The following is an 11195-nucleotide window of genomic DNA, read 5'->3' as shown; positions in this document are numbered from 1 at the left end:
ATAAAGGTTTAAACTTCTATCGAAGGGAGAGAGAAAGGAGTGCGAGAGATAAACGAATGCAAGCCCTACTGGATGATGATGTGACTTATAAAAAACAAACAAAAAATCCCCTTGATCAAGTCATAAAAAACTTCAATAGCACAGTGAAATATATCCTTGAAGATAAAACAGAACTACTAGGCAAATTGTCAGTCAAATCTTCGCTACCTTACTTGTACAGATTAGTCAAAACGCACAAAGAAAATAACCCTATGCGGCCTATTATCAGTACCGTTGGTTCAATTTCATATAAGCTTTCGAAATATATCACTAAGATCTTGTCTCCGTTACTTGGAACCATCTCTGATTCTCATATATATAATTCTTTAGATTTAGTTGATAAATTAAACAAAATTGCTCTTTCGCCTACTGATAGATTCGTTAGTTTTTTGATGTATGTTCTCTTTTTAACTAAAGTCCCTATAGAACTATTTTAGAATATCTTAGTAATGAACTAACTCAGCATGAATTACCTCTAACTGTCACATTATTTCACTCACGAGTTTGTGCATTTATGATTGTAACTTTATATTCAATGGTGAATTTTATCACAAATATTTGGCATGGCAATGGGAAATCCTTTAGAATGGAAGGCAACCGGACCAGACATGATCCCGGTGGAGGCATGGAAAGCATTAGGAGATGAGGAGTGGATATACTGTACGATCTTATGATAAAGATCCTTGAACAGAAAAGATACCAAATGAGTGGCGTGGGAGTATATTGGATCCCATTTTAAAGGGAAAGGCGATGTCCAAGAGTGTGGTAATTATAGGGGCATTAAATTGATGTCCCACACTTTGAAGATACTGGAAAGGATGATAGATGCTAGACTGAGAGAAGAAGTACAAATAGGTAAAGAGCAGATGGGATTTATGAAGGGAAGGGGAAACAACAGATGGTATATTTTGTCTGAGGCAAATAATGGAGAAATTCGGGGAAAGACAAAGGGACCTACATATGGTATTCATTGACCTTGAAAAGTCTTATGACAGAGTCCCGAGACAAGAGGTATGGAGGAGCCTGAGGGAGAAGATGGTGCCAGAGAAGTATGTGCGATTGATACAAGAGATGTACCGGAATGTATTTACCAGAGTGAGGAGCAGTGTTGGGGAGACAGAAGGTTTTGAGGTGAGAGTAGGATTACAACCAAGGGTCGGCTCTGAGCCCATTTATCTTTAACATAGTGATGGATGTTATAATAGAGGAAGTAAGGGAGACAGTACCATGGAACATATTGTATGCGGATGATATTGTTCTGTGTGCAGAGAGCAGGGAAGATCTGGAAGTGAAATTGGAAAGATGGAGACAAGTACTGGAGGACAGAGGAAGGAGAATAAGTAGATCCCAAGACAGAAGATATTTACCATACCACCACTGAGGGGATGATGATAGAGAAACGTTTATGCAGCTTGGTGGAGAGTCAAACTACAAGGAGAGGTTTGATTAAGTTTAAGTATTTGGGATCTTTTTGTTAACCGCGGGGGGGAGGGGGAGGAAGTATTGGAAGCAAGAAGTAAAACATCGGGTACAGGCAGGCTGGAACAACTGGAGAGCGGCCTCGAGTTCTTTGTGACAAAAGAGTGCCGCTTAGGTGAAAAGGAAAATTTCACAAGACGGTGGTAAGAACAGCAATGCTGTATGGTACGGAAACAGCAAGCATGAGAAAAGCAGAGCAGAAGAAGATGGATGTGGCAGAAATGAGAATGCTTAGGTGGATGTCTGGGGTAACAAAAGAGTGGATAGGATCAGAAATGACTACATAAGGGGGTCAACTAAGGTGGTGGAAGTATCAAAGAAAGTGCAGGAGGGGAGGCTGAGATGGTATGGACACCTGTTGAGGAGAGGTGAGGACCACGCTGGGAGACATACTATGGGAGTGGAGGTTCAAGGAAGAAGAAAGAGAGGGAGACCAAGAAAGAGATGGAAGGACTGTGTGAGAGGAGATTTACATGAGAAGGGAATTGATGAGGCAGAAGCGCAAGATAGAAATAGATGGAAACGGCTCATCCGAAACGGCGACCCCATATAAAAATGGGAAAAAGCTGGGAAGAAGAAGAAGATGGAAATCCTTTATCACCACTACTCTCAACTTGTACATGGAATTCTTTGAAAAACGCTACTTACTGATACATTTATATTCCTTGTAAGTGGTATCGTTATGTTGATGATATTTTAGCTGTTCTGCCTGTCGGTATTGATGTAATGATTTACTCTCTAAATCAAATAACCAGGTACCATCGATTAAGTTTACTCTAGAATTAGAAAAAGACAATTGCCTCCCTTTCTTAGATGTTTTGATACATAGAGAACAATTTCAATGTAAATTCAGTATTTATAGGAAACCGACCAACAACTTTACTTATGTTCATTTCTTCTCAGGCCACCATCTTAACATAAAAAATATCAAATTTTTTCTTCTATGTTTTTACAAGCATTGCGCATTGTCAGTCCCCAATAGTGGATCAAGAAATTGAATAATTGTCTTAAACTTTTAATTGCACCCATTGTTTATGCTTGTTTGGGAAGGTTACTAATCTTCCAGGTGTGTCGGATTCTAGGTACTAATCTCTTTATAATCCTTATCTGTCAGTTATACGAATCTTCTTGTTTTGTCTTTTTCCTCACGTATGTCAGTTCATCTGCTTAGTAAAAAACGTTTGAACGTCGAAAGGTCTCGCGGATACTCCGTTGTTTATTTTCCTTCATGGCATATACTTTATTTACGGATTTATTACTTTCCTAACTTTCGTGATTCAATTATACATATATATATATATATATATATATATATATATATATATATATATATATATATATATATATATATATATATATACTTATATATATATATATATATATATATATATATATATATATATATATATATATATATATATATATATATATATATATATGACAACTTCAAAAATAAGAATAATTTTCTCTCAGTATTTCGTTATGCGCAACTATTCGCTCCCAGCGCCGGCTAAAACCCACTGCAGTCAACTGATCATATTGTGAATAATTAGCTACTTGGGTTCTTGGACGCAATTTCAAACTAAGCCAGTTAAGCTAAAGAAGATTGTATTTCCTAAACCTCTCTCTCTCTCTCTCTCTCTCTCTCTCTCTCTCTCTCTCTCTCTCTACCTCTCTCTCTCTACCTCTCTCCACTAACACAGGTACTGTATTGTCCCCGACAATAAACAGAATTGCTGTTTACATTCCATAATGCAATTTCATAGCAACAGCCTTAATGATCAAATTCACGGAGCCAACAAACTGACTTTTGATGAAAATGAGATCACCAAATCACGGAGGGATTAATGGCCCGGTCTTCATTCACGATCCTTCAAAAGCAACAGTGAAATCCCATAGAGAAATCCCACAGGGATATCTCATTAATCCCTATAACCAGCAAAACTGCTCTCCCAAAACGTTAGCCTGGCCAATATTAGCATCCCAACACTGAAATAAAAAGAGGTTATTCAATGTATTTATTTATATATAATATTCAATCGCATCTATACAACTATAACCACAGACTGAAAAATCACATCAAATACTAAAGGCCCGGTGTGAGGAGAAGTGGCACTTCTGCGAGAGAAAAAAAATCCTTCCGACTTATTCAGTTTATCTTCTCACTAAAAATATGTCAACACTCGTTTTTATACTACAACTATAACCAAAGGGGTTTTTATCTTACAACTATAACCCAAGGCTGAAAATCACACAACCACTAGAGACTGTCTGAGGAGAATGTGCTCATCTGGTGAAGAGAGAAAGAAACTCTCCCCCGAGACCTCCTCATGAGAAACGGTTCACCTGTCGTCCTATAATACGAATTGCTAATTACTCTTACAATCAATTACCACAGGAAGTTGGAGTAGTTGGACAGCCAGATGGGAGAAGGAAGTGGCAACACCTACAGTGCACCACGTGAGGCGTACTAATGGCACTGGATGTTTTTTAGGACTTCAACAGAAGATAATATGACAATTTTGTCCTATTTACAGAAATTAGTACTATTCATGATCACAAGTGTTAAATTACAAGTTGCATTTTTTCAAATATTTTCGTTTTCGCCCTTATGGAGGTTCCCCCAGGGGCTTTCACTCCCCCCCCCCCCCCTCCCCCCCCCCCCCCCAACCAGCCACCTACCACCTACCCCACAGTCGAGTAACTATTTGATACTAGAACGTCAACTCTGTTTTTCAAAAGAAAAAAATAAAGATTCCACATTTACAAAAAATTATCAACATACTAAAATATTTGATTGAGGATTTAGGGGATATGAGAGAGAGAGAGAGAGAGAGGAGAGAAGAGAGAGAGAGAGAGAGAGAGAGAGAGAGCAAAAATTTTGAATGCGCAGTCCGCGCGCGTAAGAGCACAAAATTACCATTATATATTCCTTTTTTCCCCTTTCAATACCCAAACATACGAGCCTAACGGGCCTCGCTCCGAGATTTATGGCGGTAGTTACTGCCCACACTCACTCCCTATCCCCCCCCCCCCCCCCCCAACGCACAAAACTTGAACCCTCTATTAGCCATAAAGTTTCCTCGTAGAGAAAGAGAACGAAGTTTCTGAATATGGAGGTAACATTGTTTCACAAGACCCGAAGTCAGATTTATGAGAAACAGGAAGAGAGAGGAAGGGAATGTTACCCGGATTAAGGTTTGTTTTTCCAATCTGAGTTGTTTGCCGAAGTTAGTAACCTTCATATCAGATATTATGGAGGTTTATGACCCAGACCAGGATTTTCAATTAAACAACCTCCTCTTTGATCAAGTTCGCCTCGACTGAAAACAACCACCCATGTGAAGTTTCGTTTAAACGAATGTTCATAACAGTGATTGCAGTGTTCCTCTCTCTCTCTCTCTCTCTCTCGCTCTCTTCTCTCTCTCTTTCTCTCTCTCTCTCTCTCAATAAGCTACCATTTTCTCATCTGTCTGTCTGTCTCTCACACACACATGTCCATTTACGGGCAACATCAGCTGAACAGTTTAAATGTCCCAATTTCCATAAAATAATGATCCCGCCCCCCTCACCACCACCCAACCAACAGTAGACTGCAATGACCCGTGACTCCCTCCCATATCGAAAGGTGAGCAGTTCGTAATGTCGTGGCCCATTCGTCGAAATGCGTCTTTATTTTCCCGGCGTCTGAATTTTCAATGTCAGTCTTCATCAGCAACACTGAGGTAATGAGTTATGACGTCACCAGGTTCCTCCCAACATGGAACGATTTTTATCCTTTTCACTCAATAAAGTCTCTATTTTTATGAGAGGGAACTAGGCCGTTTAAACGCTGTCCACCGTCGAAATGATTTCATCTGATTTGATCTCGTTTTTTTGTGAAGTTATATGGACGGTTCATTGTTCGGGATATAATAAAATTAATACTGATGATATCTATCAGGGGAATATTTCCGGCACCGTTTGTTGATGACGTTTGAATGTAAATCACTTGTTTCTGTTTAAGAGTTTGGTTTGAGTATCTCTCTCTCTCTCTCTCTCTCTCTGAGAAGTCCCTCATTACTATTCACTAGACAAGCGAGGTCCGTGTTTCTTGGTAGTGTGTATAGCGTAAAAGATGTTACCTCAATTGTAGCGGGACTTTTCGAGTTAGTGTTCAAGTTTATAGAAGTTTCTTTTCAAGTTTTTTGGTTAACGCCACTGCTCTCGACAGTCGACTGACAACCAGGTATCTTTTTTACTGCTCTGTTTAACAGAGAGAGAGAGAGAGAGAGAGAGAGAGAGAGAGAGAGAGAGAGAGAGAGAGAGAGAATTGTAGGAAGGCCTCACTTTTCTTCAACAACTACAAGCAATCGAAAGGAAGCCAAGTCCCTGAACATAAACTGAAGAAACCTGAGAGATGAAACCACGAATAAACGACAGACAACTGAAATCACAAGGAAGAAGAAGAAGAAGAAGAAGAAGAGAAGAAGAAAAAAAGAAGAAGAAACGGGTGAATATTAAAATACATATTGGTGTTGGAATAACACAAACAAGGGTTTCCTCATAACAAACACAGACATATACGAAGTCCCGCTGCAAATGACGTATTAATATTAACACTATAAACATAAGCAAGAGACATGTTCCTCGCTTTCCAGAGAATAGCAACGAAACTTCTGGAGAGAGAGAGAATTTCGGAAACACTGTCTAATGAGAAACAAATCACAAGTAAACAAAACGCTGCGTAGGTGAAGAAGCCTGAAGCCCCTCTCTCTCTCTCTATCTGTGTGTGTGTGTGTGTTTAAAGGACAATCTCACCTGAATAGGCCTGGTTTAGGCGTTGCACACAACATACGCCTAATTTAGATGTGTTTTTTTCGCCCGTTCACAAACTTGAATATAGGCGGATGCAATATATTTCTTCAGCAACGATTGCACTTTGTTATTTTTATGGGAAAAGTTCGGCTCCAAAGTCCCAAGCGTCTCCTTTGTCACAATAAGCGTCACCAAACAAGGACAACCCGTCTCTCGTGGGATAAAAAAACGGTCTATAAAACGTCAGACTCGACAACAGAACGCGATGAAACTGAAGAGTTCTGGATCTGTCAATCGCATGAACGCAACTGCGATCAGACGGACTGAGTTTATTGGCACATCTATGGAAGCCTTTTTTGTAGGCCTAAGCTGAATTTACCGTCCAGATTCAGCATTATCATCGAACTTTGCCGTTCCTTACGTTAGCTAGTGTATCTTCCTAAAGATAAAACGCATGAAATATAAATAAACGAGTGCATATTATATAAATAAATAAACATCATTTCAACAACTCGTTTATTCTAAGGAATGGTTTCCGTCTAGACTCTATACACCGTCTCCAGAACAGACGTCACTTTTTACCCGAGCAACATTCCACCTTCTCCTCTCTCTCAATCAAAGAATTAACATTAAGGTGGCCGTAATATTAAACATTTTTATGATTTCGTCCTTGCTACATCCAAAAGGTGTTCTATAATTTTTAGTTTGCCTGGTGAGGTTGTGGGAGCTGCTGAATTCGGGTGTATCGGTTTTCTTTGATATTCCCTCGCATTTATTTCTTTACCAATTTATTATCTCTTTTTCATATAACACACTCTCTCTCTCTCTCTCTCTCTCGTCTCTCAATCTCTCTCTCTCTCTCAGCTGAAAATTAAAAACGAAAAAAAAAAAAAACTCCAATGAACCTGTCCCTTGGTTCGTGGGACGCTTACGGTGACACGGCAAAAAAAATTTATTTATCCTCTCCCTTTTTAGTATTAATAATAATAATAACAATAATAATAATAATAATAATAATAATAATAATCCTTATCTCAGCTGTCGGTCAATGCAGAGATAGACTTGGTAGGGACAATACAAAAATGAGATACGTGAGGTAAGCTTATAGTAATAAACGGTTACTCCAATAATCATAGTAAATAATAATAATAGAGGAAAACTTACTCTTATTTGTGTTCGCTTTTACCATCATCAAAGTCATGTTTAGAAAATCTAACATTAGGCCTAACTTAATAACACACGATCTACAACTAAATTTTCTTAAGACGAAAGGAAGCGAAAGCCTCCTTAACTTTTGGCCGTCCGGTGCCCTGATTTGCTCAGGGGGAACACGTGACGGGGAGAAGGGTAGACCCACGGGACATTCCCGAACTCGCCCTAAGGAGGATACATTTCTCTCTCTCTCTATCTCTCTCTCTCTCTCCGTCTCTCTCTCTCTCTCTCTCTCTCTCTCTCTCCTTGTTTGGAAAGATTAACCTCTCAAGATTTGGACGTTGTTCTGTCTATCTGACGCTTCTCTTTTCTTTTGACAGGATTTGTCATTTCATGTTCAGGGAAAAGTTAAATCTTCACAATGTACTGAACACTGATTCCGTGCTGCCTGACAACTATACTCTGTTTTTTTCCATCTGTCCATCCGCCTGTGGTGTTTTTGCATGGTAACACTGCGTCCCGGCTTTAGACAGTTACATTCAGCTTACATTCAACGATTATATAATATCCTATTTCGAATATTAACGGTGTAATTCGCATACAGTAAATTATTAAAACACCTTTCAGTTGCAAATGTACACCCAGATATCCTTTTATTTACCTAAAACTTACACCATAGCGTAACTATCTAAAGCCCGGGACGCAGTGTTACCATACAAAACACCACAGGCGGATGGACAGATGAAAAAAACAGAGTATAGACTCACTGTAGAGTCAGTAATTCCATATTAACAGATTTAACTTTGGCCGTTAAAGAATATTACATATTTATATTAGTTAATACGCAATTTATGTTCAGGAAAAATCAATTGCTACATCGATGTATCGAACATCGACTCGGTACTTACTGACACCACTAGACTCATCGTAAACAGTAACTGGGACTTAACATAAAGCTTACTACAAATCCTCATTCATTGAGTAATTAACACCAGCAATACAATGGATGTATTTTTTCGAATATTATTAACCTGACTGAACCAGAAAACAGCATTGAGTTGACTTTTAGTCGCTTACAACTGTCTGAAACTATTTCATTAATACAACGTTCGCCTTATTTGCATACTCGCCTATGATACTAGTCTCCGAGGTAAAAATACACTATATACTACGCTTCGAATGACATATGACCTATGCAAAGGTTTTCTATATCAAGTTCCTTTATTCCAACTGCTGATCTGCATCCAACAGAAGCAATAGACGATATAGTAGGTTCATCTATGGATTCCAGAGTGAACAGTGGCATCAAATACCTTTATTCCAAGCGTGATCCTCCCTAAATTGGGTCTCATATTGCCAAGATAGACTGTCAATAAATATAATACGCAAATTGTCGTGCTGAAAGAATGAATTACAATCCTTTTGTGTTTTGGAGATCTATTAAAAAAAATAAGCTGAATTCACACCAGTTTCAGGACCAACTGGTCTCCTCCTCTTCCGCGATGACTGTATAATTGTGCAATAAAAGAAGGAAGTTACTGATGCATTCCTTCTCTCTCTTGACTCTCGTAACTTTTCTTTATTTTATTGTATTAATCTATAATTATTTGAAATGATCAATCTATTTTGACATTGCAATGATTTTCAACGTTTTTTATATCTTTTGCAAACGCACTGAATTTTCATTCCGATCGTTTACCGTAGATCGTTCAAAATGCATAGAAAACGGAGGCCAGATCACGTGAATGGGTAACGAAGACATACAATAGGATTCCTTACCTTCCATTCCCAGGGTTCCTTGGATCAAGAAAGGGATCCAGGCCTATATATATCTCCTGTCCGACAGGATTATATTAACCTGCCGGTAACTTATTATATAATGCCATAAAATGTTGAAGAGAAGTCGGCGACAGACTGTTGAAAACTAATCAGAGGTCAGGACTACAAAAAAGTCAATGACTTCTTTGTGGCGTTTGGACGACAAGTAATAACCCTCTTCAATAATTAAACACCAGCTATAGTTAACCCCGCAATAATTACCCTCTGTAATTATGCAATTATTAACCATCTGCAGTAATTAACCTTCTGCAATGATTAACCATGTCATAGTTAACACTCCGAAATAATTAACTAAGTGCAATAATAAACCACTTGTAATAATCAAACTCTCTGAAATATTTAACCCTGGGCTATAATTAACTCAGGAATACTTATCCTCGGCAATATTAACCATCTGCAAATATTAACATTCTGCAATAATTTACCACCTAACAGAGTTAACCATCTGTAGTAACTTAACAACTCCACAATAATCAACCCCAAGCTAAAGTTAACCATCTGACATATTTAGCCCTCTGCAGTAATTACTACTCCACAATGATTTAACCATATGCTATGGTTAACCATCTGACCCTCAACAGTTATTAATCGTTTGCTATTATCAACGGCCTGTAATAAATTAACTGTCTTCATATTAACCATCTTCAATAGTTAACCCACAGCAATACTTAACCACCTGGAGTAGTTAACTATGCAATAATTAACCATCTCCAATATATGACCACTTGTAATAATTAACCTTAAGCAATAACCCCAACAGTTGGGCTCTGGTTCCTTCTACTATGCCATGTGTGGCTCAGTTGGCAGCGTCCTTACCTTCCTTCCTATGCAAAGGCCTGGGTTCGATCCTGATGTGGGTCTATAGATCATTAAGCATATTCAAACACGAATTAACGTGACGGTAAATCACATCACGAGTTTAATCATTCCTTCCGAATTTCATTCCAACATCCCATTAGCAGAGAGAGAGAGAGAGAGAGGTTTGATCTAAACGACATTTCCTTCCTCTGTCTCGTTCCTCTCCGTCCTTTATGCAAATGAGGAGGAACATCGACGCTTTTAAAGGCAATGCATCAGTTGCTTCTCATTATATAACGATATTAATAACAAGAAAAAAAAAATAATAAATAAAATATATACACTCAAGAGCACAAACCTCCGTCAAAATCAACACTCACTCTTTGGGGGGGGGGGGGGGTGTCTGGAATTGTAATATAGAATTTAGGCCAAATGCTAATAAGCGTTGGGACCTATGAGGTCATTCAGCACTGAAAGGGAAGTTGAGAGTAGAAAGGTTGAATTGCGTAACAGAAGGAAAACCGTTTTGCAGTTGCTCTATGGAACAATTGTCGGGAAAGGGTGGAGGAAAGTAAGATGGAAGAAAGAGAATATGAACGGAGGTACAGTAAAAGAAATGCAAGGGGTCGCAGCAGCTAGGGGCTTATGGAAGGGAGGCTGCAAAGAACCCTTAGTGACAATACGCGTATTCTGATGTAATACCACAGAATGGAAGCGTGGCCCAGACTTCGTTTTAAAATCGGTGTTATTTCGACAAAAGGTTATGAAGCCTTATTTAACTTCATACTCTGAATGCATTCTTCTCGTGCATTCCTTCCACTCATGTGAAAGTGCATTCCACCTATCAATCACGGATCCCTGAAGCCCAAATCCGCTCCCTGGCTCCTCTCCTCCATAAAGGCCCACGTCCTCAACCCCCCCGGAAAACCCCCCCCACCCCCTTTTTTTTTTTTTTTACCCTATTCATTGTCTTTCTGGGCCTTATGCCACCTCTCGTCTGTGAGGTAATCATTCTCTCTCTCTCTCTCTCTCTCTCTCTCTCTCTCTGAAATAATGAGACTTAAGGAATATATACGAGAGTGCTGGAGATG

Source organism: Macrobrachium nipponense, chromosome 25, assembly GCF_015104395.2.
Source record: "Macrobrachium nipponense isolate FS-2020 chromosome 25, ASM1510439v2, whole genome shotgun sequence".
In the NCBI taxonomy this organism is placed as follows: domain Eukaryota; kingdom Metazoa; phylum Arthropoda; class Malacostraca; order Decapoda; family Palaemonidae; genus Macrobrachium; species Macrobrachium nipponense.
The sequence above is the reverse complement of the archived record's forward strand: the minus strand, read 5'-3'. Positions refer to the sequence as shown.